The sequence below is a fragment of the Amblyomma americanum genome, chromosome 4 (assembly GCF_052857255.1).
Source record: "Amblyomma americanum isolate KBUSLIRL-KWMA chromosome 4, ASM5285725v1, whole genome shotgun sequence".
Classification (NCBI taxonomy): Eukaryota; Metazoa; Arthropoda; class Arachnida; order Ixodida; family Ixodidae; genus Amblyomma; species Amblyomma americanum.
Window position 1 is genome coordinate 74,826,208 of NC_135500.1, and position 26,765 is coordinate 74,852,972.

General features: G+C 43.3%; 1 long non-coding RNA gene and 1 pseudogene across 1 annotated transcript in view; both read right to left on the bottom strand.

The window, feature by feature from the left end:
• LOC144130184 (uncharacterized) overlaps positions 1-25,354 on the bottom strand; it is a 70,180-nt gene extending 44,826 nt beyond the window's left edge. The window contains exon 1 of the long non-coding RNA XR_013313994.1: positions 24,849-25,354. This is a non-coding gene — a long non-coding RNA (uncharacterized LOC144130184). The remainder of the gene's footprint in view (positions 1-24,848) is intronic.
• Positions 9,055-10,006, bottom strand: LOC144130183 (very long chain fatty acid elongase AAEL008004-like; annotated as a pseudogene).
• Positions 25,355-26,765: the final 1,411 nt, after the last annotated feature.

A 26,765-nucleotide genomic window follows, 5' to 3' on the forward strand; every position in this document is an offset into this window, starting at 1 on the left:
CAGGTTTGTCTTGTTTTGTTAGTAGGAAGTTGTGCGTAAGGTGCGTGTGGCCTATTCGGAGACGGCATGAGATCACTTCCTTGAAACGTTCTTTGTGCACACACGACTTAAATTTACCTAAAACTGGTTTTACCAAGTGTAGTTTATTTTTGACCTCATTGTTCCAAGCCAACTGCCATTTTTTTCTTTGTTTCCTTGCTATAATTTCATGCAATCATTAAACGGCATATTTACTTTCATTATTTTCTTGCCACGAGCTTTACCAGCACACACATCTGCTCTCTCATTGCCTTTTATTCCCGCATGACTCGGGACCCAGCACAGTTTTATATTTTGTCCTTGAGCTGTGGCAGTTACTATATGGGTATGATGTCACCGAGCATAGGGGAGCTTGCATTTTTAGAATGGAGAGCTCTAAGTACACTTAAGGAGTCTGTGTAGATAACAGCATTTTTGAGGTTCTCAGTATTTTTTCTATGGTGATCCATACTGCGAGCACTCCGCGGTGAAGATGGAGGAACACTGTGGTAGTCTTACTATTTGCTCCGAATTTCCTCGCACCACTGCGCTTCCTACGCAACTGTCTGTTTTTGATCGATCAGAATAAAATTCTGTAAAACTACTGTATTTTTCTTCAAGGGCACGGAATTCTTGTAATGTATGTTGCTGTGGAGTTCGCTTTTTACGGAAATGTGCAAGAGTGAGGTCACAGATTACAGGAAAATTGAACCATGGAGGCAGTGGAGCACGTCTTCGAGCAACGCCAGGTAATGCATCCATTACGCCGAGGTTTTTGCACACATCTTCAAAACGCAGGAGAAGTGGCCTTATTGCTAATGGTTTGTTGTTAAATAGTGTTCTAGATGGGCACTTTGTGACTATTTGGTGACAGATATGTTTAGGTAGTGAACGGATTTTTAAAACGTACGAGCAAGTGAGCATGGTTCGTCTCTCTGTAAGCGACGGCTCGTTGGCTTCCACATAAAGACTGTTTATCGGTGACGTCCTGTATGCACCGGTGGAAAGATGCAAGACTAAATTGTGTACTGGGTCTAGCCGTTTAAGGTACGATTGCCTCGCTGATCCATAAACTATGCATCCGTAATCTAATGTAGAACGTACTACAGAGCGATGAATCCGTAAAAGACAAGTCCTATCGGAACCCCAATGTTTTCGTGAAAGTACTTTTAGTATATACAGAGATTTAGAAGCTTTCTTTTTGAGTATGTTTATGTGTGGTAGGAATGTGAGCTTTTTATCATAAGTCTTTCCCAGAAATTTGTGCTCATCTTTAATTGGTAGTGGGACTTCATTTAAATACAAGGAGGGATCAGTGTGCAGTCCTCTTCTAAGCGAAAAAAGAACAGCTACCGACTTTTGCGTGGAAAACTTGAAACCGTTTCTGTCTGGCCATGTTGTTAGTTTATTTACTGTCATCTGTATTTGCCGCTCACACGATGAAATGCAAGAGGATGTGCAAGCAATCTGGAGATCGTCGACGTAGACAGAATACATGATAGACTTATGGATTATTTTTGCTAGGGAATTCATTTTTACTATTAAAAGCGTGGTGCTTAAAATGCACCCATGAGGCACGCCGTTCTCTTGAATGAAAGTTTTAGAAAGAGTGGCACCCAGGCGTACTTGAAATGAACGATTGGTCAAAAAGTCACTAAAGCATTTTAGCATTCTACCATGGATTCCGAGGTCTCCAAGGTACCGCAGTATGCCAAACCTCCATGTGGTGTCATAGGCTTTCTCTAAATCAAAAAAGACCGCAAGGCAATGTTGCTTGTGTATAAATGCTTCTCGGACTGTGTTCTCTAGGCGGACTAGATGGTCGGTTGTAGAGCACGCCGTTTTAAACCCACACTGATGGATGTCAAGAAGATCATGAGATTGCAATATAAACATTAATCTAATGTTAAGGACGCTTTCGAAAGATTTGGCAAGTACGCTTGTTAGGGCTATAGGTCTGTAATAGCCAGGGGAGGTAGGTACTTTTCCCGGCTTCAACAACGGTACAATTATGGCTTTTTCCATGCCTCTGGAATCTCTCCTGATAACCATATTTTGTTAAAAAATTTCAGAAGCGAGTCTACAGCATGTTCGGACAAGTGAGCAAGCATATCGTAATGGACTTCATCTGGTCCTGGTGCAGTTTGTTTACCCGAAGAAAGTACACTGTTAATTTCTTGTAGTGTAAATGGGCTAATATATGCTTCGAGAGAACTGTCCTTTATCGGCAGTCTTTCTTTTTCGGCTGTGTCTTTATATTTTAAAAATGATTCTGTATAGTTAGAGGAACTAGATACATTGGAAAAATGTTCGCCTAATATGTCTGCTTGTTTTTTTATATTTGTCTGTGCACCAGGGGCGGTCAGAAGAGGAATTGTGAATGAAGAGTGGCGACCATCCATTTTGTGTACTGCCTTCCACATTTTTTTCGAAGAGACTTGGCTGTTTATCGAGGAAATGAAACGCTGCCAGGATGATATTTCGGCATTTCGACGTATGTACCGCGCATTTGCTCTTGCTTTTTTAAACTTTATAAGGTGCTCCTGTGTGGGGTATCGGCGAAATATACCCCAAGCTTTATTTTGTTGTTTTTTTCCTTCTTTGCAATCTCGTGTCCACCACATTTTATGGTTGCGTTGTACTATTCCTGAAGATTGGGGGATAGCCAAGCGTGCGGCAGAAAGAATGCAATTTGTGAACTTTTCATTTATTTCATTTACATTAAGATTTTCTATCGTAATATTTTCTAACGTGGCTGCAGTTCTAAACAGCTGCCAGTCTTTTAAATTGAGCTTCCAACACCGTGGTTTTGTCTGGGTGACTGATGGTGGGGATGACAGGCAGATTTTAACAGGGAGATGATCGCTTCCGTACGGGTTGTCTAAGACATCCCATTTAAAATCGTTAAAAACTGAAGGAGAGCTAAAAGACAAATCTAAAACACTCATTTTTCCTGAATTAGGGGAGCAATAAGTAGGTTTACCGGTGTTCAATAAACAAATATTGTTGGATATTATCAAATCCTCAATAACGTGACCTCTGCTATCGGTTTTCTCACTGCCCCAGAAACAAGAGTGTGGATTAAAATCGCCAACTATCAAGTATGGCTCCGGTAACTGTTGTAAAAGGCTCTCTAATTCACGCTGTCTTACTTCGAGATGTGGTTGAAGATATACGCTACAAATTGTAATGGTTTTGTAACCAACCACGGTGGCTGCTACGGCTTCGAACTTAGTTTTGAGTTTGATCTCGCTAGCTGCTACGCCAGGTTGCACAATGATTCCTACGCCTCCCGAGAGTCTGCTCGCCCCCTCTCGGTCACAGCGGAAGACAGTATACTTCTTTAGCACCTTTGTGTGCTGAGGGCCTAGATTGGTTTCCTGCACACATAAAGCAATAGGGGAAATTGTGTTTAAAATGTCTTTTATGTCGTTATAGTTATTTACGAGACCTCTGCAGTTCCTGTGTATTATGAAAGCCATCTTAATGTTGTGTGCGTGTGTGCAGATAAAATTAGATTAACTTTGATTTGGCCCCTTGACTCGGAGCCTCACATTTTTTTGATCGATCCAAAGACCTCCGCGGTCCGTCCGATGTGGACGGCACGGGGCTGCCCTGGGTCGTGTCCATCGCCTCAGCAGAGGCGCTGGATGACCGTGCAGGATGCACGCTGACTTTTGAGTTAGACCTCGACCTGTGGGAAGAGGTCTCGAGGCCCGCTGACCCGGGGGTCTGCGCAGCCTGCTTTGGGGTTGGCGGAGTAGTATCAGCTACTCCACCAGGGGGCGCGGATGGCCCTGCCATAGGCCCACTGCGTGCGGCCTGGACAGGTGCCGAAGCCTGGTGTGATGCGCCGCGCCCACGCACCACATCGGCGAAGGTTGTTTTCGCAGTGAAGGGGAATCGGTTTGTTTCGGCGTATCGCCTTCTTGCTTCCTTGAAAGAAATGTTTTCAGTGGTTTTCAGAGTAATTATTTCTTTTCTTTTTTCCAAGACGGACAAGCCCTGGAGTATGCAGCATGGTCTCCCTCACAATTTGTGCACCGCGGGGCAGCAACACATTCATCTGACTGGTAGTCCATCGAGGAGCATTTCGCGGAAGTTTTGCGGCCGCGACAACTCTGTGAGCCGTGGCCGAACCTCTGGCAATTGAAACATCTGCGTGGGTTGGGTATATATGGCTTTACATTTATATTCAGGCACCCGACTTCAATGCTTTCAGGTAGTGTGCTGGTGTTGAAAGTGAGGATCATGTGTTGCGTATCTATTTCCTTGTTATCCTTCCGGATCTTTATCCGCTGAACATTTATGACATCTTGGTCGGCAAGGCCTTCATGCATTTTTTTTTTCAGAGAGGTGAACAAAATCAATTTCTGATATGACACCTCGGACTGTGTTCAAAGATCGGTGTGACGTGATGGAGACAGGAATCTCCCCTATCGATACAATGTTTGCAAGTTTCGAGTGGTGGACAGTGTCACGTATTTCGAGCAGTAAGTCGCCACTAGCCATTTTTGATACCTTATACCCAAACCCCAAGGTATCTCTCAGGCACTTTGCTACCAAGAATGGGGAAATCAGTCTTGCTTGTTCTTCAGCTTTGCTGTGAATGAAATGAAATTTTGGGACTGACACTTTTCTTTTTTGAAAAAAATCTTCATCGTTCCGCCCTCTTTTTAGAGAGCGATCAGGTATGGAATGAAGGGGAGCCTTAAAAAAATTTAGTTTTTCAGCCACGGTGCCAGCCACCCACCACGGAGCACAACAAGGGGACGGGACAGCAACTTGCACGCAAGTCCTGCCCAAGCCAGCTGTACACCTCAACTATAACCAAATATGACGAAACCCAGGGTAGTTCGCCACACAAGGTTAACCCAATCCGCCCATGAAGAAATGAAAAAAACCAAGAAACGACGAGGAGACAGGACAGTAGTCAGAAAGAATACAGGAAAGTAAAAGATGTAGAGTAGGACAGGAAAAGGCGACTGCCGATTTTCCCCGGTTGGGTCAGGCCGGAGGTGCCGTCTACAGGAAGCTGGGGCCAAAGTGGTGTGTTGCCTCCGCCGAGGGGCCTTAAACGTCCAAACGCTCGGCATCGGCTCAACCACCAGGATCCCCTTTTCTCCGGACACGGCGATGCCACGCACGGCGAGGCGTGGGTGCTCGGGTCCGTGGTGATGCACTGTTCACCATCATCCCCTGCGGGGATGTCCCTGCGGATGCTCGGGAACCCGTGGTGTCGCCACTCACCAACGCCTGCAAGTTGCAGACGCCCCCCTGCGGGGATGGGCAGACATAGCCCGGGCTTATTGTCTTACCGCGTCCTTAAAGCCCACAAAACGAGAAGCCACCAAAACTTTTGCCGATCGTTCACAGGAGAACCCAGGGTTGCTACACGCTTTCGTATCAGCCGTTGTTGTTGGTGTTGTCGTCATACTATGGCACATCCCCACATAGGGAGATTGGCCAAGAATGGGGGGGGGGGCACAGAGAGTTATTCACGTAAATAATTCCCAGCCGCCTTGGCAGAAGGGCTATCTTCGTCGACCTCTGCTGCCGACCTCTACTGGAGACCTAAATATGAGGAGAGGAACGTGTCAATGTCAAGATGAATGGATGCAGCAACGCGTCGGCAGAATGCCACCTTCGAGACGCCGACGATTGACGCATTTTTTACAGGGCAGCTCTGCCAGGCGGCCTCGTTTCTTCGTCGTTTGTCTGTTGCGATCTTATCACGTAACATATGCCAACAGCTGTAGCCAAAGGCGTTCGAGCGAGATTCAAAAGCAGCTATTGAAATAGATATGGGTGAGTATAAAGATTTCAGCCTGCACCCTGTGCGAAATCTTACAATCCGAAATTAATAAGTAATGCTTTTAAGCGCTTCTCACATGGCCACTTTTTGCCAGTAATCGCTGATACTGACTGCGCCAGTATATCGTTGAATATGCAGTCGAACCTAGCAGTTTTGATAAGAGCTCAAGGAAACGTGGGTACATCCTATTGTACATGCTGATAACATAACTTTTTTATTTTAAATCTTCCCAGAGTAGGATGACTGGAAAGAAATTCATTACAGAGATTTTATGATTCCTGCAGTGAACGACGCCGCAAGAGGGCACAACGGCTCCAAGGGCTCCAAAAGCACATTTCCTAGTAATATACTTCCAGTTCTGCCCTCATAACAACAACTGAGTGATGCGGCTTTGAAGCCACCTGAAGTATTTGCCATAGTTGCAATGTGCTGTACCATAGCCGAGCCTGCCGTTTTTATAAATCTCCTCAATCTCGATGGCGAATTATACTGGAAGAGTTTGTTTCATTCACTTTCGCGCCGCTGAACAAATGCAATAGGCTATCACACAACTGTAGTATATTACTATACGTGGAGCACGTTCCTGAATGTGTCTGCTCATCCCTAAGCAATACCAACATGACTATGGGCAGCAAATGACAAATCAGCACACTTGACAAGAAAGTACCTCCGCCGCAGCCGCAGTGGCGGTTCTCATTTTTTGGTCAGACAAACGCATCTATTCATAGTGGACGCTGCGTACATACTAGTATGGGTGATCAATTCTATTTTTCTTAGAGAAGCGACAGAAAAACCCACTTTTCTGGCTTCATGTAGAGCGAACTTGCAGCACTCCTGTCTAGAAGAGAAGAAAAGGCCGAATACTCCATGTTAACCCAGCATAGCTTCGAGGGCGTATTTTGTTGCAATCTAGCACCGGCTTTAGAGACTTCCACTTGTTCACCAGCGCTCACTCGCCCATATCTGCATATTTGTATCTTGTGCGCGGTACGGAACTATTCCGTACCTGCTCAGACAGCGACACCGCTACAACTTCTGTCTTCAGGCGCTGCCTCCAGGGATATATGTCGCTCCTCTCGACTACTTGCCTAACACCAGGCTAATATGCCCGCATTTACCATACAAGAAAACCTCTGTTATCTGCCAATAATCTCTATATCACAAAAAGCTTATGTACAGTTTTCTGGCCCTGCCCTTCGGCATGGCTATTATCTGTTGGCATTACTGCAACAGCCTTCAATGAACTGCTTTAAATGGGCGCATTTTTTTTCCTTGCCATTATGGAATTATGTAGTTATGGAATCATTGCCATTATGTATGGAAGCCACGTCCTCTGATCTGCTGAGTTTCTAGACAGCCTATAACGTAAAAATAACAGTTTTTACAGGCAGTCACTCGGTCCTCATTGAGCTGGCAGCGTTTTAAAGTGCCGCCATTTTGTTTAAATCCCGTGTGGACCACCGAATTTACTTTCTTTCTTTTTAAAGGAAAGTACTGCCTCTCATTTCTTAAGCGGCCAAGCAAACTTTTAAGGATTTTATACGCGATTCTAACACCACAGGGCGACCATATTTCTAAGACGTCGGAAAAGACGCCCCGGCCATCGCCATTAGTATTATTGTAATAACAAATTCTAGCCGGCGAGTGAAATTACTGTTGAATAGTGAGAAAGAAACGTTGCGCCACTGCTTTGTTAGACTGACAGCTTCAAGGTGTTAAACCTTCTAACTCATTTGGCGGATTTTTCGGAAAATACGCTGAAAATTTGCAGCTAAACAAATCGTCTATTATAAGAATTGTTTTTACAAATACACTTTTCTCATGAAATGTAACATTTGCTTCTGTAAGGAACGCAAATTAAAGACAATTCCGCGATTTTTACTCATAGAATATAAAGAGCCTGTGCGCTAAATTGTCGTCAGATGTAAATCTACGGTGTACCTATCTCCGTCAACACAGTTTCCTCTTTATAAGAGATATATAGCAAAGAAGCTTTCCATGAGCAGGAATGCTTCTAGGAGACTGCGGGAAGATCGCGAACGTCTCTCTTATTATAATTTACCAAGTACTGAGATTTGTGCCTCAATGGTTTTATTATTCTACGTGTGAGCATAACCGATTTCTTCGCAGAACTAATAAAAATTTATTCTTACGAGACCCTTCGTTTTCCCCACATCAGGCTTCTTCGCCAGGCAGAAAACAAAACTGATGCAGGTGACAACACAGATAATTTATTTCTACGCGAACAAGTATCTCTATATTATATGAAGGAAAGCAAAGTACAAGAAAAAAGGCTACAAAACAAACGAGTGCAGTAGATTCCGGCGACGGATAATTTCTTATCTCTTTCTGGCAGAAGTACCGAGCTGTTCAAACTGTGAAAATTATACTAGATATATCTGAACCTTCAGCATTAGCTCGCGAACTTCAGATCGATACATCCTTTTGGATCTCTTCGCTTAGACTCCATCATAATACAGTGATCGTGATAGCTCGAAAACCTGCATGGCACTCCTGGCTACTACGCCAGTATAGCACGGCCAATCCGATTTTGCTGGGTTGATGAACCTGCAGGTGCCATGCATATTTCGGAAAGTACATAGCTTCACGCGCCATCGATCCTCTATTCCTGCCGCACGCTGCCGAGAGCCGCCCTTATCTACATGCTTGCAAGTGATACTTTCGAAAGTACTCGGAAATTGACTGCTATTAAAACAACACTCTTCCACTCCTGCCACGCAAGCAGCCCTGTAACTTTCATTTTCCAACGTATACAATATTGGAATAGAAAGTCTGAAGTGACATGCTGTTCACAGTCATCATCGGTGCTCGGCTGTGAATAACCGCGCTCACAATCCTTCGAGGAAATAAACCCACAAAAAGCTTATGCCTACCTTCTCAAATGGGCAGTTCCCATCCGCCATCAGCATTCTGCCCTGCAGCTACTGGTTTAAAGCAAGTTATGCAACAAATGTGCGTGTTGACGGCTCTTACTGACAACGCAGCCTCGCATACCGTTTTTGCAGTTATCTGTTGCGGGACGAGAAAGTTGACAAGCAGTTCTTTTGTCTGCAAGAACTCGTCAGAAGATAGCAGGTGCGCGGCGTTTTTCTCAGCTGAATAGTTCCCGTCAGTTGACGTATGCATCGTGTGCCATGCGCTTTTATAAGGAGACAAAAAACCGCGCATTTCAGGAGGCTAGAGGTTCACAGAAAGCTGCCGATGCTCTTGCACCACACGTGAGATTCTGAAGCGCACTTCTGCGAATGGCCCCCTAAGGAGGTGATGGAGTCCTTGCACATATGACACCACGGAACAGCTAGTGCTCTCACTGAACCTTGCTCTTGAGGTCATTGCTGTCCACATAATCCTTGCTGGGGCTCTTCCTGTCCTTATAGGCTTGACGGTAGAATTGAGTGAACATGGTGAAGAAGAAGACGGCTTCGCATAGCATGACGTATATGCGAACCCTCGGATAACCGCAGTTCATGAAGATGGGCACCATCATGTGTAAAAATACGAAGGTGAACTGGGCCAGCTGCAATTGGGACAAGTAGCGCTTCCACTAAAGATGCTTCTGGACAGCCGGTCCCAGCAGGGAGAGGAAGTAATACGTGTGCATGATCACGTGCACGAAACAGTTGATAATGAGGCTCAGGATAACTTGAGCCGTCAGGACCGTAGCCGAGGCCGTAGCAGCCGTTGTAAACCACTAGCATGTGGTGAACGACGTGAAGAGACGTGCGAGTTCTTGCGAAGCACGAAAAACACGGTGTCCAGAAAGTCGGCGATCCTCACTAGCAGATACCACCAGAGCAGGTTCAGCAGGCTCATGGTATTCTCGTCGCGAGCCTCGTAGTTGATGCCCTGGCAGATGAAGCTGTAGCCGCCACCAACGTACGTCTTGGAGAGGAACGCCACCATGAAGTACGTGTTCAACATCACCTTGCAGGTGTCGTACAGGATGACGAATGGTTTGACGCCGTCGTATGGTTTGCGGTTCTTCATGAAGCGAGGCCCGGCTATTTTCACTACGTAGACATACAATGTAAAGAGAGAGAGAAGAAATACTTTGTTTCCTGGCAACACCCAGTCGGCCGTGCGGGGTTCCCGGTCCAGTATTACCTCACTCGCGACAGTGTCGAGCAAGCCTCTGATTCCGGTTGAAGACATGTTTGCTGCTCTTCCCGTTTCACCTGCGCTGTCTCCTGCACGCTGTAGTTTCTTCCCGCAGTTGCTATAGGGAAGAACTGTTCACAACTGGAAGGGGTGACATGATCGTTCGACTAGCTCAGCTCCGCACTGCTGCCAAACAGAGTTGAGCCTTAGAGCCCAGGAACGCATATACTTATTGTCTCTGAAGCCGCCGACAGAGTTGGTGACAAGGCGGCCGGCCTGACAATGCAAGAGAAAGGGTGTCACTCGCGTGGAGAGGGGCGAGAGGTCGACGGGTGCAGCGGCGAGGTCCTGAAAGTATTTCAACGTAATACGTTCCGCTCGCCTGATACAAATGCGGGCCCTCTTGAAAGGCTGCATGACCTCGACGCCAAGCCGGGTGTACAACATATCGTTTGCATCCTTCCCAAGTTTCGCTTTTTACGCCAGGTATAAATCATAACTCCTAAGTCATAAATAATAAAGTTAACCTGCTTATCTTCCTCATACCATCCTTAGTGAAGACCTTTCAAATATCAGTGCGAACGCGAGTGCTGTCATCCAGAGAACCTTGTAATGATATCGGCCTCTTAATGCGTCTTGCATGCCCTGCCATGTATGTTATTTTATTTCCAGTAATCACGGCTATATTTTCCCCGCTGTGTTATCGTCTTTCTGAGTGGACTTTACGTTTTTACACACTACGTGAATGATGTGTCTTCCCATTGTTATAATTTATATTCGCTTTTCGCCACGTTTGTTATCACACCAGTTTTTGTATCTTTGCATTGCAGTTTTGACATTGCGCAACTTCAGGACGGCTGCGTTCATTTGACTTTATTCTGCTTATCGATATGCACCATCTTAAAAGTTAACACCGATGTAATTACAGTACTAATAGGACTGTGCCTGTAGCGTTCGCCCCAATTTTCTAACTAGTCCACCTTCGCCGAAGGGCGCATTTTTGCTATGCTTAGTGATATGAAGCACCGGCTTTTAAATTTGGCAATTTTTGTGTTCGAGCTCATGAAAGTAATATTTATTACAGTGTGTGAAAATCCTGACGTTGATGATTTTTTCTTTATGATGCAATGGCGTCTGTGTCCAATGAGCAGCATGGAAAAGATTATTTTCGATTAATTAAGGTGGGGTCAAACGCCCATTTGCAAAGCATTTTACACCTACGAGGTCAAGCACCAGCCCAGTAGAAAATTTGTGCCCGTTGTATTAGCGTGAGAACCCGTCGGTATTGGGCATCGAACACCGCACTTAAACTATGGAAGGGAGCGGGAGTCCGGTCATTAGTAAAATGTGCCTTGGCACATAAATAATATGCAGTGTTAATTGCCCGCCTTGCTTTTGACAGAACCAGGGATGCATGTTCCAGGTGGTCGGACAGTTGTTCAGAAATAATGATGATTCTCTGCCACCAGTTTTATGACACAGCAGTGCGCGCAAAATACGATCACTAGCTTTTTCCCACTCAGAAGCTTTTACTACATTTCCAAAGCCTATTGTTTTATACTCTGCATAGTGAAAATGCAAAAAAAAACTCCCGCGTCGATTCTGTTTGCCTGTGAGGATTAATTCTGTGGCCTCCTTCAAAGCTATTTCAATGACAAGAAAGAAGTCCGAACTGTTTCACCATCGGAATCGACTCCCAAGTAGCCAATGGGCTTTCAGGCTTCCTACTCAAAATCATATTTTTTTTTTTTTTACAGCGGAAGCTTCATCATTTCGGCAAGACGCAGGTGGCACAAGCTTACTGACACATGCATCGAATTTTTATTTTTTGGGATTAAGGGGCTTTCCTGTGGCGTTTTGGAGAGCTTGAAGCACAAAACACAAGTTTACATTTTGGCTCTCCAATCGTAAAAAGTATTTCTGAGAAATGGCAATGCATTTATTTTTATTTACACTAAAAGTAGGAAGTTGTATCTTTGTACGCAATCATAATGCATACGTGCGACTGTATGTAATTATATTTTCTGTGCTCAATTACGTTAATTCGCTTGAAACTCGATACCTTAATGCGTTTATGTAACTGTACATAATTATACAATCTTGCCCGAAAATGTGAATCACTTTAAACCTGACACCATGTCGCGCACATTTGGCCTATGCTTAATGCATGCTTGATGGAAATGGTGACGATGTTTGAAATAATCATTTCATAAAACTGTTGTTAAGCCAAATTGCGATGAAATATTCAGTTACGGCAAAATTACGAGCTATTAGCCTTACGTTCAGAAGCCACGTGAAGAAGCGTACGAATTCTTGTTTCTACTCATATGAAAGCTTACAAGGAAAAACAGTATCCAAATTATTTTCTAAGATTATTTCATTGCGCTAACTAGATTGAAACCGTATGCATTAAATTCCAGGACGAATTCGTGCCCGGTGCCCTTCTTGCCGGCAATCTTCGAAAATCGCAACTCAGCAAAGCATGGCCTTTAGTTTTATAGTTGAAAGAAGTACAATGCAATACATTTTGTTGACTTCGAATAATTAGGCACTAAACGTCTTTCTGGAACATTTTAAATGAAATCCGAGTATATTGTTTTTTTTTAATCTAGAAAAGTTCGCCATTTATCGAAAGTTTGGAATTCTATGCGATATCAGCCCCTGATTTTAAACTTACAACATGTTTACAAACTGGAATTTTTTTACTATATTTGGAAAGACCGGTTGTCATTGAAAAAATTTCCGCCTCGTTCTTTAACTCCTTCTTGTCCCATTATTATCCTAAAACAAGCCCTTCATGGACTTCCATAACTTTTAAACAGTTTTCGCTATCTTTTTTCCTGCTAAATCTCAAGAGAGAGAAACAAAACGTGTCTTCGCTATTTCCTACAGAGAGGCATGCATAGAATAAGTGAAAAATTGTCACATTTAAAAATGTATTACTTTTCCCCCTTTACGGGGATGCAAACTCGCAACTTAACGAAATCGCTAAAGTGATGTTTTTCATACATGGTCATATACTACTACTTTCCATTGAAAACTACAGCGCGTTCTTCAAAACTAAGTACCATACATTTGTACCGACCTATTGCCCATCACGAACAAAAATTTCAGCGAAAACAGATTGTGGAACCTTGATTACTGCATTCGTCTGAACACACCCATGTGTTAGACACATGATGCTATATATTGCTGGTAGACAAAGCAATTCAGAGGAGATTCTTCGCGATGGCTCTCAATTGCGTTGTAAATGTGATGAAACCCTATTTCTGGAATGTATGTCAAATGTCTGCCAGCCGCTTAATAGTGAATGAAGTGAACAACCGAACATGTCGAAGGCAAAATTGGCGTATTGACGTAGAGCCGAGGGTGCGCTCAACCCAATCAAGCGCGAGCATTTATCAAAACAAAGAACAATGTCCGTTCGAGGTATAGCAAGTTTTTAAAGCCTCGAATGATCACCGCGATACTAACACGTTCTTGAGCGATGTTCATGGTGCTGGTAAGCCCCCGCGTGCCATTCCTGGCCAAGTACCTACTGTGCACGCGGGCGCTCCTCTAATTTGCAACAATGCTGGAACTACTTTCCGCATGCTGGAAAAAAACTGCAGCTGTCCTCAAACTTTTGCAATATCATTGTCTTATCCCGGAAGGACATATAAATGAAGTTTTCATAGCTTAGTACATAAACCTACCTAGAACGCAGCGAAAACAAATTACACTTGCAGTTAAGCGTTCAGTTGCTAAGACAAAGGCCGCCTAACCTAGCAGAAAAGTCTTTTTATGCCAAGAGCGCGAATTTTCATTTAAAAAAGAAAATTAGAAACCAACGAAAATAATTTGACGTACTCTAGTCTATAAAAAAATGTGTTCCATTATTTCCCAGGCATGACTTTCCAATATACTTTCAGTTATTTATAAAAAAAATACCACCAGCAGTCGTTTCCGTAAAAAAGGACCTCTATTCAAGTGTACCATAGGTTTATAGTAGTTATGAATATTCATATGGTGTGCGAAACTTGGACGGAACATGTAAAATTGGCGGAGAATTCCAACCCAAACTCCTTTGGTCCTCCCTTGTAGCTCTCCACTCTGTCCCAAAACAACACAAGGGTCTTTCATAATTAAAAAATATTGTTAAGAAATCGCGTACCTCACTTTATTGAAACGAGCATACTTTAATACGCGCAGCGTTGAACAAAACCTACCGCATACCTCTCTTATCATACCTAAATGCTGCTGGAAGTACATCTGAGCCTAGAAGGGTATTAATTTACTTTTGAGATCATTGTCACAGAAGAGTAAGTGCAATCTCAGCAAAAATATTGTGTGTCCCCTCGTCATCAGGTTTGAAAAACTACGCAGTTGTGGCTCTACCAAATGGCGGAAATAAAATCACGAACGTTTAGGCATTTTAGAGAGGGAACAAATCGAACTTTTTCCTCACTTTTAGTCAATTGTCAGCAAGAAGACAGAGATCATCTGTAACTATTGGCGAGGGATGCATCGAAAGGAGGAACTAATTTTTTATACCACATGGTGGACACAACGGCTCCTCTTCAGATCTTCCATATCCTTTAAACATCTGCTACGATTTTCCTTCCAGAGCTGTCGCTGTTATGTAGTTGGTTTTTAATCTAGAAGCACTAAGCTCTTAGTATGGGGCGTAATTTTATTGAATTCATGGAAAAGAAGCAAGATTTTTTTTATTATATAAACGGTGAGCGAGCAGCACGTTCTGCTTTCCGGGTGTGTTTATCCATATTAACCGTAGAACTTGCGGTGACAGTCTCAAAACGTTGCGTCCAACATGACGTAAAACACGGTAAAGAATAAAACATAGGAGTTATGCTTATATGAAGTAAGGGAGAAAGCCTCATCGCTATTTTTTCACAAATCTGTACGATGCACTGCCAAAGCAGCGCAAGGCAACACGGAATGTACACAAAGGAGACCTTGTGCGCGCGTCCTCGTCACCGGTGCATACACCAAGCTCCCATGGCGCGAAGTGCGCTTCCGCAGCATGCGAACAGAGCGAGCTTCTCAGGACTGATTGCGCGATAAAGTCGGCCTTCAAACAGGGCCAGGCCGATGCGATGAAGTGATAAGCGAGAGATCGGGGCGCTTGCCGGCGTCCCTAAGCCTTTGCTTCCGCCTAGCTTCGCGTGCCGTTTGCTTGAACTTGCATCGGGAATTTGAGGTCAACACGTCTAGCTCATATCTGTTCACGGTGTCAAAGAAATTTCAGAGTGGAGCGTTGTGAGTTTATTCCTTATTCGAGACTGTGTGAGGTGGCAAATTTAAATAGCGGAATAGTGCGTCCAGTGGCGCGCGTTTCATAGACAACACTCGTTGTTTGGGACTAGCGTTTGAGGCTTCCCTTTTGTCCTGGTAGCAGTCTTCGTTGCTGCTTCTCACAAGTTTTGCACTATTGCTCCTGTGTTCAGGCGCTGTGAAAATATACCACCCAAAGCGTAACAACAGTTCTCAAGACACCAGCTGTCGCGTGTCCTTTGCAACTACTGGTAACGTGGTACATGCATAAAATACGCGGAATGCCAGAAACAAACTTATCTGAATTTTGTTTGCATTTTTGCGACGTGTTGTGAAAAACAGGTAACTCTTGGGAAGATCCGGACAGAGACACATCATGATCATCTGCTATACTGGTTCAGAATTTTGCTTGACTGCGAACAACGCTTCGACGTAAGCAGAGTAGCATTTTGAGCCCTCTGATTTTAAGATAATTTCATTTGCAGCCCCACATAAAGACGTCTTTTTGCACTGCTTCGGTGCGAAATAATTATCAGCGTCTAAACATGAGCCCCTGGAGTTTCTGGAATCTCTTCAGGACGCACAGATGTTATATTCTTAACGCTGCTAAGCACAGTCAAAGACATAACTCCACCTTTCTCCTCCCTGAAAATGGTTTTTAGTGCAGAGATTTACTGAGCGCCTGCGTCTCTGCAGCCTGCATGAACTTATTTGTTATTTTTTAATTATTTATTACATACTGCGGACCAAATACGGTCCAAGCAGGAGAGGCACAGTACAAAACAATGAAGTACAAAACATCGTCCTTGAAAGAAGAAAAAGCATTCATGACGACGAAACAAGTGCTAAAAAAGAACAACCAACACACACAGAACGCTAAGTAGGCACAGCAGGAAAGAAGCACCACGCAGTGTCAATAACCTAGCGCGTCACAGGCAGGGCCAAAAGACGGTTGAAATCACTCAGGAGAAGCAAGCAAGGGAGAATCATGAGGCAGTGCGTTCCAGTCAGTAATCGTATTAGGAAATAATGAATACTTATAGGCATTCGCGCGGGCAAAAATGGGTTCAGTGTGGTGTTTATGCTCATGACGAGATTTCTTAGAGGACTCTTTAGTTATGTAATCCTGGGGTCTATGCCTAGTTTTGAAAAATACAAACGACCAAGAAATTTGATTCGAGCCGTTTTTCTTCGTTCCCGTAAGCATTCAAGCTTTGCTTCATGCCACATAGCAGATGGAGGGTCCCGGCGTTTGTAGCGGTTGTATACATATAAGACTAGTGCCTAGCCTCTGAATTTTTTCAATTTTTTCTATGTCTACGTTTGTGTGAGGGTGCCACACAATACTAGCTTACTCCAATGAAGGTCTTACTAGCGCTTTGCACGCCTTCCTTCTCAGTTCCCTTGACGATCTTCCTAATTTGTGTTTTAAGAAGCCTAATTTTTCACGAGCCGAAGAGTATATGTTATCAATGCGCACCGCCCATTTAAGCCTGTTTGTAATTGTGACGCCTAAATACTTATATTCCACTGCCTGTTTAATCACATTGTCGCCCATGTTATAAGAAAATTCGTTTTTTTCTTTTATTAGTAACACACATATTCACCGTCTTTTTAATGTTATTCATCATATCCTATTTATCACGCCATTCTTCTAGTAATTTTAGATTTGTGTTCAGCTCGAGTTGATCCGTAAAAGAATGTATCGCTTTAAAAATGAAACAATCGTGTGATTAGTTTGGAAGGTAAACCAATTGTTTTCGTTTTCAGGATTAATTTATTATCAGCCACCCTATCAAATGCTTTGGAGAAGTCCAAAAATATTATGTCTACCTCAGCATTCATAACTAGAACTTAAACGATTTTGGTTGATGGTTGCTATTAAGCGCGTGTTGTTCAAAAAGTGGTGCCTGAACCCATGTTGCGCTTTATTTATATCTTCCTTGTATCTAAGAAGGTATTGAGATTTCACAAGATTATGCTCGAGCACTTTACAAGAAATACTTGTAAGTGAAATAGGTCGGTGATTACTAATTTCCGCCGGCCTACCTTTCTTGAAAACCGGAACACCACGAGCTAGGAGCCAATCAGTCGTTATTTATCAGAGTTTAAAGACCTATCAAACATTATTAGAAGAAATTTACTTATCAGCTGTGCATATCTTTCAAGAAAAATGGCTGGAATTTTATCAGGACCTGTGGATGTTTTTGTGTCTAGTCGTAACAGCCGTTCGAATACACTCGTCAAATATGTGGATAGGGTGTCTCATCCAGCAGTTGCTGGTGTGAGATCACAACTATTGTCCGGCTTCGAAAATCAGACCTCAGTTAATCAGTTAACCAGTCCTTGCCTTGGCAGCCCTAAATATTTCGTGAAAATGAAATACACCCGAATAAATTGTAGGCTTCGGCGGGTTTCTATCCTACACCCCTTGAGACTGCATGCGGGAACAGCGCGTTCGGATTTTTAGCCACTTTGCTTATGGCCGCAACACTTGATTCTGCTTGCTTCTTTGTGGCATACGCACTTAAGACACAGTGGTCTACGTTGATCCTTGAGAAGCTACAGGTTCGTATTAGAAAAGCAGCGCGCAAAAACAGAAATGGTGCCAAGAGACAACGCATCAAACAGCGCGCTAAAAAGCGGTGCCCTCATGCTACCACGATTCGTAAAATATTAGTAAAAGTATAGCACTCAGGGAATATTTCTTAATCGCTGAAGTTGCGAAAGCACCATCACGACACAGGCCAATAAAGATTAGATTTGAAAGCTATCGCGGGCGCTCTGAAATATGTGATAAAGAAATATATAAGACGCATATTGTAGCTTTGTGCAACAGTGTATTATACGGGTAGAAAATATAAGCAGCACATTCCGATAAATTACTCACCGGAAATCTTCAGCAAGTCGACGAATATTAGAGCACATATTTTGAAAACTTGTACGCCTCACTCCTGTTTCTTGTAAGCACTTCAGGACTACATAAGATGTAAAAAAGGTAGGAATAGCACAGAGTTAAAAAATAAATTTTACAAACAATATACACCTCGGATCACAGGAGTGGGTTCAGTACGAGGTTTAAACGATAGCCTGTGGGCGGCCATGAAGCCTGACAACACTTTTAATTACCAAACTTTAATCTCCCATGTTTTGTTGTACGCTTATCAGGCGTGCAAAAAACTTCAGACAGAGAGACAGAGACAGAGGCAGAGACAGAGACAGAGACAGAGACAGAGACAGAGACAGAGACAGAGACAGAGACAGACAGACAGACAGACAGACAGACAGACAGACAGACAGACAGACAGACAGACAGACAGACAGACAGACAGACAGACAGACAGACAGACAGACAGACAGACAGACAGACAGACAGACAGACAGACAGACAAGCGGACGGACGGAGTATTGGATGGATGCATGGATAGATGGATGGATGGATATTTATTTTTAAGTGTGCCTCAACAGCCAATTGGCTTAAACGAGCGCACATTAACTCAATACTAACACCATGGCGTTAACGGACATAACACAAAAAAATGATCACAAATACAGCAATAATAATAAAGAAAAGAAGCATAATAAAAAAAGCAATGAAAACAGAAAATTAGGTGAATATATCTGTGTCACTAAAAGTTGGATTGTATGTTATTTGCAATCGAGCCATTCGTGAAGTGGCATGCATGTCAGGATAAAATGTATCACGTCATTTGGTGGTTTCTCTCTGAAGCACACGAAATCGCAGCGACATCAAAAACTGATCACAGTCAATAGAGCCTGGCACAACTTTATGTAGAAAATGCATGTCACGCGCCAGTCGCCTGTCATAAAGAGCAGACATACCAAGTTTTGCTAGAATAAAATCGTAGGTGCCGGGTTCGAACCCGATCGTGGCGGCTGCGTTTTTATGGAGGAAAAACGCTAAGGCGCCCGTGTGCTGTGCGATGTCAGTGCACGTTAAAGATCCCCAGGTGGTCGAAATTATTCCGGAGCCCTCCACTACGGCACCACTTTCTTCCTTTCTTTCACTCCCTCCTTTATCCCTTCCCTTACGGCGCGGTTCAGGTGTCCAACGATATATGAGACAGATACTGCGCCATTTCCTTCCCCCCAAAACCTATTATATATATATATATATATATATATATATATATATATATATATATATATATATATATATATATATATATATAATTATATATATATATATATATATATATATATATATATATATATATATATATATATATATATATATATATATATATATATATATATATATATATATATATATATATATATATATATATATATATATATAGCCGCCGTAATGGGGTCAGATTTTACCGCTGTGTGTCTGACGAGTATGTTTCAACGTCAGGAGTTACGGCGGCTGCCAATGTAGCTTTGGAGCCGTTTGCAGTACATGTGAGAAAGTCCGTATTTTTCCATCTTCGTCACAATTATCTCATGGGAAACAGCGTCAGAAGCTTTAGTCATTCAAAGTAGATTGTGTCCACTTGACTGCGATCAAACACATTAGGAACACTATACCCAAGGAAGTTGGATAGATCGTCCTTTAAACAAACAGTGCTGCAGAGGTGTTATCTTTTGTTTTAAAATATGAACTCATGCGTTCGTACATTACCATTTCAAAAAATTTTGCAAAACAACAACCAAGTGACACGGCTTGAAAATTATTCACATCACAAGCATCGCCAGACTATATACAGGAACAACTACTGACAGTTTCCATAGACAAGGAAAAACACAAGTGCGCAAAGATAAGTTGAACAAATACGTTAGAGCAGGAACAAAAATGTCACTGCATCCTTTGATTATAAAGCTGGGAATTTCATCAACTTCTGTTGAACGTTCTTGCTTCAGCTTCTGAATCGCCGATAAAACTTTATACTCAGCGACACTTTCAAGCGCTGTGAGTCAGGGCTGTCACCAAGGGTGATAATACCAGCGGTGTTGTCAGGGCGCACAAAGAAAGAGCTAAAGTGCTCACGAAAGCTTGGCATACATCTTGCGGCTTGAAACACCGTCACGCATCTTTAGCACAGTAGCACTAACTTTCTCTTTACTTTGCTCCCACAGAAAAACCCCAAAAGTGTTCGGTTCTTTCTTAAAGTTATCTTCAAGATGCTTGTGATATTGAGCTTCATCGCCTGCAATAAGCTTTTTCGCAATTTGTCTGCATAGTGATTATTTTTGGTACCAATGCTCACTTTCTGATTTAACGTACCGTTTGTAAACCGCTGTTTTTTCTCTAAATAATGTTTCAAATCAGAAGAAAACTAGGAAGAAAATTTAGACCCTCTCAGACGACACCGCAGAATAAATTGTTTCATTGTTCCCTCCACAACTGATGTCAATAGCTCAACGCATGAGTCCACGTTCCAGATGCCAAAGGATCGTGACCGGTCGTAGCTCTAAAGCTCTTTGTATATCACCAGATAATCGCCGTAAGCGCACCTGAATTTTTCTGGTTTAAGTTCACGCGCTGGACGAATGACAGAAAGAATGACAAAGTAAATGGACAGTGGAACTTGTCTACTAAAACAAGAGCATCGCGCTCCTCTTGCACACCAAAAACAGGCATGTTCGATATGACTAGATTTGTTTATTTTATTTATTTATTGGTACGTGCATCACCTTTCGGCATTACAGCAGGGGGGCACTTTCACATTCACAAAACAAGAAATCATGCACTTGACGCGTGAGAAAAGGCTTCATTTGGTACAACATTAACAATACGTGGCGGCAAGGCATTCCATTCGCGAACTGTACGCAGAAAAAGCGAATATCGGAGTACGTCGCCTTTAAAAGGAAATTCATAGAGCTTTAAATTGTGATCCCTTCGCTTTGAGACATAGAAATGCGGCTTCAAATATTTGGTTCCGCCTATACCAGTCTTGGAATAGAAAATATTGTGTAAAAATTTTAATCTCAGATTTCTTCAAGTTTTAAGTTCTGGCCACTGAAGATTCCTTCTGCTTTCTGAGATACTGAGTGTCCTGTCAAAATTTTCAAGGACAAAGCGGACTGCCCTATTTTGATTTTTTTTCAATTTATCAATAAGTTCTTGTGTGTACGGGTCCCAGCACACTGACTCATATTCGAGTACCGTGCGGACGCGAGTATAATATAGCTGTTCCTTGAGACGCTGTGGAAGATGGCCTAAATTTCTTCTTAACAAACCTAGAATACCAGCAGCTTTGTTTACGATGTAATTAACACGCTTTGACCACCTCAGGTCAGCAGTAAGATAAACGCCTAAGTACTTAAAATTTTGTTCTTTATCAAGGTCGCATGATTTATAGTGTATATATAAGAAGGGTAAGAGCGCTTACTCGAAAAGGTGACGTGTACCCACTTTTTAGTATTCAAAGTCATGTCCCAATTATTACACCACACGGCTATCTTGTCTAAGTCATCCTGCAGGCTTTGCACATCAAGTACCCTATGTATAATTCTATACATCACGCAGTGAGCCGCCGTGGTGGCTGAGTGGTTACGGCGCTGGGCTGCCGGCCCGAAAGACGCGGTTTCGATCCCGGCCGCGGCGGTCGAATTTCGATGGAGGCGAAATTTCAGAGGCCCGTGTACTGTGCGATGTCAGTGCACGTTAAAGAACCCCAGGTGGTCAAAATGTCCGGAGCCCTTCACTACGGCGTCTCTCATAGCCTGAGTTGCTTTGGGACGATAAACCCCCATAAACCATAAACCATTTAGAATGTTCGCAGTCGTCTGCGAACATTCTAAATGAAGAAGTAACATCAGCATTAATATCATTTATATATATCAAAAAAGAAGCTGCCCCAGAACAGAGCCCTGGGGGACGCTCGAAGTAACAGGACCATAGTTTGAGGAGCGACCACCAACATCTACACACTGCTGTCGTAGAGATAGGTATTCAGAAATCCATACAATGACTCTTTCGTTCAAATTGTAGTTGCGTAATTTAGAAACAAGGAGATCATGTGCAACAACATCAAATGCCTTCTGGAAGTCCAAAAAATACAATCAATAACCTTCTGTTTATCAATAGCAACTGCAATATCATATGTAAACTCAACCAGCTCTGTAGAGCAAGACAAACCTTGGCGAAATCTGTGCTGAGCAGGGTTAAGTAAATTATGTTTAATGAAGTGCGACATAATAGAACTGTACATTACATGTTCCATTCTCTTCCAAGCTATACTTGTTAGAGACACTGGCCTATAGTATTGTACCAAATTTTTTGGTCCACTTTTATGGATGGGCACAACTCGAGCCAATTTCCAGTCTTTTGGCAGAGTCCCTTGCAAAGTCTTGCGAAATAATCGAGTAAAATGCAATGACAAGGTATCAGCACAATTTTTGATAACTGCTGCTGGCAAATCATCTGGGCCGCTTGCAACCGATGAGTTCACATTACGCAATAACTTGCGAATACCTGCTATGCTAAAGATAACTTCTGGCATCAGATCAGCACTTATTGGAATCTGTAGAACTCGCGAGTGGGATGAAATAAATACAGACAAGAAATATTTACTAAAGGTCGCAGCCTTACATGCGTGATCTTCAATGAGCGTTTCGCCCACCGAGCAGTCATCTTTGCCGCGACTGCGAGCATGTTTCCAGAACTGTTTCGAATCCTGTAACAACCTGTTTCTTAGTGAAGAAAAGTATGAAAGTTTCGCTGTCCCTGCCAGCGATTTAAACTCAGACTTCAACCTTTTTAGTTCAGCCAGATTCGCAGGACAAAGCCTTTTTCTAAGTTTCAGGTAAACTCGCCTTATTCTTTTCGTTAGAGCGTATAATTCGCTGTTGAACTATGGTTTGCTTTTAGCTCTTCTAGGAGATATAGTTTGCGCGGGGATGAACATGTCTTGTAGCTGTAGGAGTTTTTCTTTTAGAATGGCTCATAACTGCTCAGTGCCAAGTTCACCAGCTAAAGTCTCGAAAACCGAAAAATATGATTCTAATTCTATGTTAATGCTATAACAATTCTCCTTACTAAATACATAGACTTTTCGCGCGAGTTTCCTTGCGACTGACACATTGCCAATAGAAATGTCAGCTATCACCATATTGTGATCACTTATTCTCGGCAGTAGTTTAACAACTGCTATAATGTTTGAGGTATTACACAGCAAAAAATCAAGAATATTCCCAGAGCCATAATTGGGAGACGCATCATGAATGTACTTATGGAACCAAAATGAATCATTTAAATAAAAAAATGTCGAGTACAAGGAACCTTGAGCAATGTCTCTCGGGGCAACTGGCTGATCAATCTATGCTGGGGAGGTTGAAGTCACCGCCCAACAAGATAGGATCACCTTCAATAGTGTCGAGAATATCTGATAGATGCTCAAATTCTGCTCGCGAAGAGCCTGGTGGGTGCTAGAATACCCCAACTTTTAAACCTTTTCCATTTGATAATCTTAATTTACAAAACACAGACTCCGTAACACCAAAAGATTCGACCATTCCACATGGTATTCCTGTTGCAACGAGAATGAACACCCCCCCGTTTCTTCTGCAACGATCGCGACGAAAACACTGATATCCGGAAGGGAAAACTTCAGAATTTGACAGACTAGTCGAGCCAGGACTCAGTTTCAAGAACAATTGAGGGATATATAGACTGAACGAGAAGACAGAATTCATCAGTTTTATTTTTAATGCTCTGGCAGTTGATGAGCAGCAAACTAAGAAGCCTTGTTTTCAGGGACGAGCCCAGAGGTCACAGCTCGAGCACACCCGCTGACTCGCTATCATACTGATAACATTTTCCGTTTAAGTTCAGAGTATCAAACTTAAGCACTGGTTTCTTTCCATTCTGTTTGTTTCTTTCTGCGTAATCCCACAAAACATTTCTCTTTCGCGCACAGCACATGAAAAATCTTCAGATATGCTGTAAGAGGTGTCCTTCAGCTTATGCGCTCTTGAGAGCACCGGCTGCCGTACCTTGAAAGTAGAAAAATGCTGCAATGACAGGCCGATCTTTGCCAGCTACGAATTTACCTAGCCGTTGAGCGCGTTCAATTACCAATGAGGGAAGTGAAAGTTCGGAGGTGCATAGACCAAGAAGAAGTTCTTCTGGCTTCGCAGCGGTTTCGTTCTCAGAGTCCTTGAAACCAAAAAGATCAGGTTATTCCTCCTACCTCTGTTTTCTAAATCTTCAATTTTAGCATTGGGAACTTCAACGCTTCATGGTCCTGGCGCTGTTCCACTGAAATAGAATCTATTGCCTTGCTCATGTAATCTATTTTTGCAAGCTGTTTTTCAAGAGAACATAGACGCTCTTTCAAATCGTTCATTTCCGTTGTAATCTCGTTTTGCTTTGCTTCTATTCATGTTAATTTCGACATCATGTTTTTTTTTGGCCTTCGAGTAATTGAGTGAACTGTTCAAAAGGACGTGGGTTCAGTTCAACATCTCCGCAACACACCAGCAAAAGAAAAAAGTAAAATGCAGGATTACGAAACAGAGATAGCTGCCGCCTAACATGAACATTCCACGACGGCACATAATTCCGCTGTGATGACACAATCAAAAACAACGTGTGGGGTGGAACCAGCAGCAAGAAACCTTGGCTAGTAAGAGAATGATGACGAAAACCAACCTGCATTAATAGCAGAACAGTGGAGGTGGGCACTGCCATGTCGCCGGTTCTGCGCCCCGCTGGTGAAGTGCCGCTTCGCAGCATTTGTAGCCGAAGATCGTTGACGCCCAGTGCACATTGTTGCAAACACAACATTAAAAAAAGTTCGGATTTGTTCTTTGCAGTACACACTTGATTGTGGGGCTTGAAAAAGGACGGGCATTTTCATCGCTGAGCCAGCACACGTCGTATGGGAAGGCAGGCTCCGTAGACGTTCCTCCAGCAGTTCGGCACGCAGAAAAAACCTGCATTAATAGCAGAAGAGTTGAGATGGGCATTGCCATGTCGCCGGTTCCACGCCCCCTCAAAAATATTACCAGGGCAGTTCCTCATCGCATTATATTGACGTAACCCATGGAAGTTATTAAAATCAATGGACATCGGACTTTTTCTCGTACGGCTACGGAGTCACTGCTGACCAAACCAGTTCCCCATTCGACTTCAGGAAGATTAAAACCCTGGTAAATATGAACCGTGTACTTCGAAAAATCAATTTTTCCCAATATCAAAAAAAAAAAACGATTCGTGAAAACGTTAAGATCGGAGTTTGGTGGAAAGTAATAACAGCTAACGAGACAGTGAGATTTATCACGTGTTGGAATTTCCAACCACGCACATTCTTCGTACGTCTCCAGGTATTGTCTTCTAAATGAACCTATACAGTCTTGCACGTTATCAGAACTCCTCCACCGTATTTAACCTGGTCAGCGTAATTTCTGTCGGCCTCTGAAGACAGCATACTCTTCTTATAAATAAGAGTAACTAGCACATCATGAGTTTAGCCACGTTTCTGTCTAGCATATAATATCATACCCACTTTGGTATGCACTCGCGAAGAGCACTTCCCTTTTAGTTTGAAGCCCTCTCGTGTTTTGATAATATAACATAATTTGCTGAGTCATTTTCTGAAAGCGTTAGAGCACTGTTAGAATTTTAGTGTTGGGAGGACCACAGCTAGGTTTCCATAGAAGAGGCGAAACACGCAACCGTCAGGCCACACTACCAACTCCTATAGTGGCGCCGTATACCAAGACTAAACTGTGTTACCTGGCATTTGGCAAGCCTTGAGCCATTTCGAGACTAGATGTCTTCCTCGACTTCGTCTCTCTAGCTGCCTGCTCGAGAGATGAACAGCGTCTTGCGCGTATAAGGAAACCAGCCCTGCGTACGTCAACCGTTGCTCGGTGACACATTTGGTAGAGCCGCTGGGTAACGCTCCATGTACGCCGACCTCGAGGACACTCTTGACGTTAGTTCTCAACGCGTTGCTACAACACCAGTCCACAAGGCGAGCCGCCGCGTGCGAGGCCTACAACCAGAGTTCGGCCGGCTCACAAGATCAGTAAGGGCCACGACGTCCGCTACGGCTAGCCAGACAAGTCAGCATTCTGGGAATGTCCCGCTGTTCGTCCTTCACACGCCTCGGTCACCCTTATAATTTCAAGGTGAGAGGTTTGAGGACGTCGAAGACTGGTTGGCCAGGTTTGACCGTGTGGCGGGCTTCAACGAGTGGGACGGCGAGCGCAAATCACGGAACGTGTACTTCGAACTACAGGACTCGGCCAAAACAAGGTATCAGAACCACGAAGCTTCCTTCATTAACTGGGAGATCTTTCGCCGAGAGCTTTTGGCCACTTTCAAAAACAGAGAACGAAAGGAGAAGGCTGAAATAGCCTTACAATCGAGGTCGCTGCAGCCGAACGAGAGCGTCGCAATGTTCATCGAGGACATGACGCGACTAATCAATCGCGCCGGCCCTGCTATGCCCGAGGCCAAGAAGATACACCACTTAATGCGCGGCGTAAAAGAATAATTGTTTGCCGGACTAGTACGCGACCCGCCAAGAACGGCGGCCGACTTTGCCTAGGTGACAACAAG